The sequence below is a fragment of the Pongo pygmaeus genome, chromosome 2 (assembly GCF_028885625.2).
Source record: "Pongo pygmaeus isolate AG05252 chromosome 2, NHGRI_mPonPyg2-v2.0_pri, whole genome shotgun sequence".
Lineage (NCBI taxonomy): Eukaryota > Metazoa > Chordata > Mammalia > Primates > Hominidae > Pongo > Pongo pygmaeus.
The window spans coordinates 116,519,075-116,526,081 of NC_085930.1; the positions used below are offsets into that span (position 1 = coordinate 116,519,075).

At 43.8% G+C, this 7,007-nt stretch overlaps 1 non-coding gene across 1 annotated transcript; it reads right to left on the minus strand.

Annotated features, from left to right (window-relative positions):
• Positions 1-1,302: 1,302 nt before the first annotated feature.
• On the minus strand, positions 1,303-1,406 carry LOC129034447 (small nucleolar RNA U13). The gene has a single exon (XR_008501922.1). It is a non-coding gene; the product is annotated as a small nucleolar RNA U13 (small nucleolar RNA).
• Between the last annotated feature and the right edge of the window lie 5,601 nt (positions 1,407-7,007).

The following is a 7,007-nucleotide window of genomic DNA, read 5'->3' on the forward strand; positions in this document are numbered from 1 at the left end:
TGTGTGCAAATGTACCACATGTGTACACACACAGAGAAATACAAAGATGAAGAAAAGCATTTTTCAGAAACAAGAAGGCTCAGAGAGATGTTAGAGCCTTCCTGACAGTACTGGAAACAACAAAAGATGCAAGGGGGTGATGGCCAGTGGAAGTAATTTAACTCCTCTGCCTCCAGGGAATCACAAGGTCTCAGGAAAACAGCCATGAGTAACAAATTAGCTCCCCAGCAAGGCAAATTCCTGGAGGATTAAAGACAGAGAGTGTTCCCGCAACATTTCTAGTTACTAATGCCTAGGGATAGGAAGGGCAATCAATTAATTTTTCCCTCAGGATTCCAACTGAGGTTGTCCCATAAAGTATTGGGTCATATTTCCAAAGCCACGTTAGGTCAGGCCTTGGTTACCCATCACATTAGTTGAGATTATATTGGTTTCAGGGAAGAAAAGGAAACTTTGGCTGACTTAAACAAAAAGGAGGATTATTGGGAAGCTCCTCTGGGCTTTGATGAAATCAAAAAGAAGCTGGATAACCACAGCTCAGCAAGGGAAGAAAATGAGAACCAGGAGTTCATGGTTGTGTTGCCATTGATATGATTCTGTTTCAGTGTGCCCAGGCTCTCTGGTTCTTTGGGATAAAAGGATCTTATGGGCCCTATGACTTAGCTTGGGTTCCCCAAAGGCAGAGGGATTCTGGTGTGATGTACGGAGAGAGTGCTCTCAGGAGAAATCCGTTAAGGGAGTGAGGGAAGCAGGGTGGTACAGGAGACAGAGCTAAGCAAGCCTAGCCTCAGCCTGATCCGGTGGTGGGACCTGGAGAGTGAATGACACGACTGAGTTATCCCACTTTGAAGCAATGGTGTTCCTCTCCTTCCAGGGGGAGAACATACTTTCTCAAGCATTTTTGGGCAAGATGATTCAATAGCAGGGCCACCTGTGAGGTGTTCGTAGCCAACATTCACAGCAGCTGGGGGATGGTGCACTGCCTAGTCAAGGAGCTCTGGGCAGAGCACCAACAGAATCCACTGCTCCTGGCTTGGGTAAGGTATCCACTTAAGAGCAATTAGCCATTGAGAGAGAGGCAAAACCTTGAAGTCTAGACATGGCAGCAGGAGCTATTTCCAGAGGAAAGTGAACAAGAGTGATGGTAAGTTATACCAAATGGTGTCCACAGTACCCACTTGAATAACTTCTACTGAAAATGCTCTCCTGGCCAGTGTGTACGACTGGCCAGGTGTTTCTTCCTCAGTAAGAAGAGTATTTCCCAGGCACTTAACATAATCTCCTTTTTTTTTGTTTTTCTCACATCAGTCGGGTAATATGTCGACATGGTAATAAGGTTCGAGGGTGGCGCATCTCACACATGGGCAGGAACACCCAATCATCATGCTCATGAACTACGAAAGGATCATCTCTGTTTTTTCAAAAATCCCTCAAACATTGTTTATTATACAAGTAAACCCCAATTCTCATAACGAGCTTATTGGTAGGATTTCTGGTAGCAAGCATGGGTACCAGGGTCTCTTGATTTTTTGGATTAGTGGTGGTGGAGGTCAGCCACCAGAAGGGTCCGGTCATACTGTATGTCTTTGATCTTTGTCTTAGATCTCCTCCTTGGAAAACTCATCCACATACTTCTGGTAATAGAACACCAGGGCTTTGAAGCTGGACTGATGGATAGCATATATCTAGGCCATGTGATCCCCACCCTTCACATGGACATGTCCATGCCAGCAAATAACTCCTTGTCCGGAAGCAGAACTGGTTCCAGCAGCTCATAGTATATCGGTGTGTACAGCTCGATCATCTCCAGGGGCCGCCTGTTCATCTTGATTGCTGCGTTTGCAGTGTGCCACAGCTGTGGCTGTCTTCTTGTATCTGAAGACCTGCACAAAGTGCAATGAGCCCTTGGAAAGCACGGCTACAGGTGTAGATAAGAACTCCTCTCTTTTTTTTCTTTTTGAGACAGGGTCTTCCTTTGTTGCCCAGGCTGGAATGCAGTGGAGCAATCTCAGCTCACTACAACCTCTGCCTCCTGTGCTCAAGCAATTCTCCTACCTTGGCCTCCCGAGTAGCTGGGATTACAGATGCCTGCCACGAAGCCCGGCTAATTTTTGTATTTTTAGTAGAGATGGGGTTATACCATGTTGGCCAGGCTGTCTTTTTTTTTTTTTTTAACATAATCTTAATAGGGAGTCTCCAGTTTAACCACAGTCCTTGACACTCCCTACTGTCTACCACAATTGATCATACGATAGACTCTTTCTGTGTGCATTTGAGTTTGTGACCCCAGGCCTAAACCCATTAAGGAAGAGTATGTTAGGTGCCTAGGTACATAAGTAGAAGTGGAATTTATGAATTCTGGGGCATGAATGTGTTCAGCTTTAGTGTATATTGCCGAAGAGTTCTCCAACATGGTTGTATCATTTGATACTGCTTTTAACAATGTATGAAAGTAGGCTGGGTGTGGTGGCTCATGCCTGTAATCCCAGCATTGTAGGAGGCTGAGGCAGGCAGATCACCTGAAGTCAGGAGTTCAAGACCAGGCTGGTCAATGTGGTGAAACCCCATCTCTACTAAAAAAATACAAAAATTAGCCAGGTGTGGTGGTGCATGCCTGTAATCCCAGCTATCTGGGAGGCTGAGGCAGGAGAATTGCTAGATCCCGGGAGACAGAGGTTGCAGTTAGCCAAGATCACGCCACTGCATTCCAGCCTGGGCAACAGAGCAAGAGACTGTCCCCAAACAAACAAACAACGTATGAAAGTTCCACTTGCCCCACATCCTTAACAGAACTTAGTATTGTCTGTCTTTTCATTTTACCTATTCTGGTAGATACGCAGTATTATCTCATGGTGGTTTTAATTTGTATTTCTAGGCCAGGCACGGTGGTTCACACCTGTAATCTCAGCAGTCTGGGAGGCTGAGGCATGCAGATCACTAGGAGTTTGAGACCAGCCTGGGCAACATGGCGAAAACCCATCTCTACTAAAAATAAAAGGAAATTAGCTGGCTACAGTGACACATGCCTATAGTTCCAGCTACTTGGGAGGCTGAGGTGGGAGAATCGCTTGAGCATGGGAGGTGGAGGCTGCAATGAGCCATGATCTTGCCACTGCACTCCAACTTGGGTGACAGAGTGAGACCCTGTCTCAAAAAAAAAAAAAAAAAAGGAAAGAAAGAAAAGTATTTGGCATCTGCCTAATAAGTAATGAAGTCAAGCACTATTTGATGTCTTTTCTTGTTGGTTCAGGTGAATTGTTTATGAATTCTGTATATGAATATACAAAGCTCTTGGCCTGGTGTGGTGGCTCATGCCTATAATCCCAACACTATGGGAGGCTGATTCGGGACAATGGCTTGAGGCCAGGAATTCGAGGTTACAGTAAGCTATGATAGTGCCACTGCACTCCAGCCTGGGTGACAGAGCGAGACCCTGTCTCTTAAGAAAAAAAAAAATGTTCTTCAACTCAAAAAAGCCAAATCCTCTGCACTGTGGCCAATGAATAATTTTATGGCAGATGGGTCTTTTACCCCTCCTTTTACACTAATATATAATTATCACATATTGAACATAATACTGAAGCCCAGTATATTCACCCATTTGGTGAAGTTGAGATTATAGCCTGTGTTTCCTGACAAGCTGTGCACACATCTGTTGGTTCTCATCGGCCTGGCATCCCTTAATCCTACTTACCTCTCCTTTCTTCCTTCTCCATTTCAACCATGGGACTCCAGGGAGGTTACCAATCACATTATTCCCTCCCTTTGGCTACCCGGCCATAAACTGGACCCATCAATTTATTTCTCCATAAAACTTGAAACTCAAATGAAAGGCTCTTGAAGTCTCATAGATGTGCCCTGAGAGCAGGCCCAGGGTCACCTGCTGGTAAGGACCTGCAGCTTCCCAGTTTCCTGTCCTTCCAAAGGTCATGATCTCTAGCTCTTCCCTCAGTTCTGGAACTATTCAAGAATCCTCTCTCCAATAAACCCCTTCTTCCCTTAGTCAGAGTCAGTTTCTATTGTGTGTTAGTCAGAGAACTAATATAATCCCAATTCTCTTTTTTTCTGCCACCATCAATGGGCAAAATGGGAAAATTTTAAATTATTTAATTGCATTATACTTATTCATATTTTATTTATTACATTTTGTAAATAAGATTTTCGTGGCCAGGTGCAATGGCTCATGCCTGTAATTCCAGCACTTTGGGAGGCCGAGGTGGGTGGATCACCTGAGGTCAGGAGTTCAAGATCAGCCTGGCCAACATGGTGAAACCCTGTCTCTAAAAAAATATAAAAATTAGCTGGGCATGGTGGCGTGCACCTGTAGTCCTAGAAACCTGGGAGGCTGAGGCAGGAGAATCGCTTGAACAAGGAGATGGAGGTTGCAGTGAACTGAGATTGTGCCACTGCACTCCAGCCTGGGCAATAAAGTGAGACTGTCTCAAAAACAAAATTGGCTTTTAATTTCTTAAAATTGGCTTAGTTGGTCATTGCATGTTAAAACCATAAATGCAGCTACTCAGGAGGCTAAGGCTGGAGTAATCCTTGAGCCCAGGAAGGAGTGGTTGCAGTGAGCCAAGATCGCAGCACGGCACTCCGGTTAACAGAGTGAGGTCCTGTCTCAGAAAAAAAAAAAAAAAAAAAAAAAAAAATTGGCCGGGCACAGTAGCTCATGCCTGTAATCCCAGCGCTTTAGGAGGCTGAGGCGGGTGGATCACCTGAGGTGGGGTGTTTGAGACCAGCCTGGCCAACATGGTGAAACCCCATCTTTACTAAAAATACAAAAATTAGCTGGGTGTAGTGGTGCATGCCTGTAACCCCAGCTACTTGGGAGGCTGAGGCAGGAGAATCCCTTGAACCCAGGAGGCGGAGGTTGCCGTGAGCTGAGATCATGCCACTGCACTCCAGCTTGGCCTGGGAGACAGAGTGAGACTCTGTCTCAAAAAAAAAAAAAAAAAAAAAAAAAAAATTAAATGTAATTTCATTTAAAAAACCATAACTGAATTTTTGAAATATGCGTCATTTGAGTACCTATATCCCAGGTTTGTTTATACTAACAGGGAGCTAGCAACTTAGAAAAACATTTTTATTTCTATCCCTTTGAATCATCTAGTCTAAGGGGAGGCAAACTTTTCTATAAAGAGCCAGATCGTAAATATTTTCGTCTTTGTGGACCACATGGTTTCTCTCATAACTACTCAACTGCTGTTGTAGCCATAGATGGTACATAAATGAATGGGCGTGGCCATGTCTTAATAAATAGACACTGCAATTTTTGTTTTTGTTTTTGTTTTTGAGATGGAGTTTTGCTCTTGTTGTCCAGGCTGGAGTGCAATGGTGCGATCTCGGCTTATTACAACTTCCACCTCGTGGGTTCAAGCGATTCTCCTGCCTCAGCCTCCAGAGTAGCTGGGATTACAGGCATGTGCCACCACATCTGGCTAATTTTGTACTTTTAGTGGATATGGGGTTTCTCCATGTTGGTCAGTCTGGTTTTGAACTCCCGACCTCAGGTGATCCACCGGCCTCGGCCTCCCAAAGTGCTGGGATTACAGGCATGAGCCACCCGACCGGGCCCTTTTTTTTTTTTTCTGAGATGGAGTTTCACTCTTGTTGCCCAGGCTGGAGTGCGATGGCGGGATCTCGGCTCACTGCAACCTCTGCCTCCCAGGTTCAAGCAATTCTCCTGCCTCAGCCTCCTGAGTAGCTGGGATTACAGGCACGTGCCACTACGCCTGGCTAATTTTTGTATTTTTAGTAGAGACGGGGTTGGTCAGGCTAGTCTTGAACCCCTGACCTCAGGTGATCCGCCCCCCTCGGCCTCCTAAAGTGCTGGGATTACAGGTGTGAGCCACTGCACCTGGCCGACACTGCAATTTGAATTTTACATAATTTTCAGGTGTCGTGTCATAATATATTCTTCTTTGATTTTTTTTTAAAAGACCATTTAAAAAATGTCAAAATGATTCTTAGTTTTCAGGCCATAGTGGCCAGATTCATTCTATGGGGCACACTTTACCAACTTCTGCTCTAATCTTCTGACTGATTATACATCATTATTATTGTTATTATTTGAGACGGAGTCTTGCTCTGTTGCCCAGGCTGGAGTGCAGCGTTCGATCTTGCCTCCACCTCCTGGGTTTAAGTGATTCTCCTGCCTCAGCCTCCCAAGTGGCTGGAATTACAGGCACGCATCACCACTCCCAGCTAATTTTTGTATGTTTATTTTTGTATTTTATTTTATTTATTTATTTATTTTTGAGATGGAATCTTGCTCTGTTGCCCAGACTTGAGTGTAGTGGCACGATCTCGGCTAAGCCTCCTGAGTAGGTGGGACTACAGGCAAGTGCCACCATGCTGGCTAATTTTTGTATTTTTAGTAGAGACGGGGTTTCACCATGTTGGTCAGGCTGGTCTCAAACTCCTGACCTCAAATGATCCACCCGCCTCAGCCTCCCAAAGTGCTAGGATTATAGGCATGAGCCACTATGCCTGGCCTGATTATACATTATTGAACATAAGAAATATTGACTTCTTAAATTGAGATTATAAAATAATTGGCACTATTTATGGAATAAATAGTAATTTACTTGTCTCCTAAATTGATGAGAATACAGTCAAGCATATAATTATAAAATAGTAACTGGATAAAATTTTTCTGATTCCCAGGAATTCCTATGTAACATAGCAGAACGTAGAAAGATCACACTATATACTAAATTTCTTTATAGTTGTTTTGGGACTATCTAATTTTATAGCATACTAATTAAACATTTATTGTTAACATAGAATCAAGGAAAATAAGGGTCTTTAAGACGTAAATCACTTAGTCACTTACAATAATAATGATGCCTAGATTTATACAGCTAGTTTACAAAAATTATAGTTTTATATAGTATCTCTTATGATCCTCACAACAACCCTGGAGGTAGACAGGCAAGGTCTTATTATCCTAATTTAAAGAAGATCAACCTGCCTAAGATTACACAAGTGACAAGGGAGTGGGA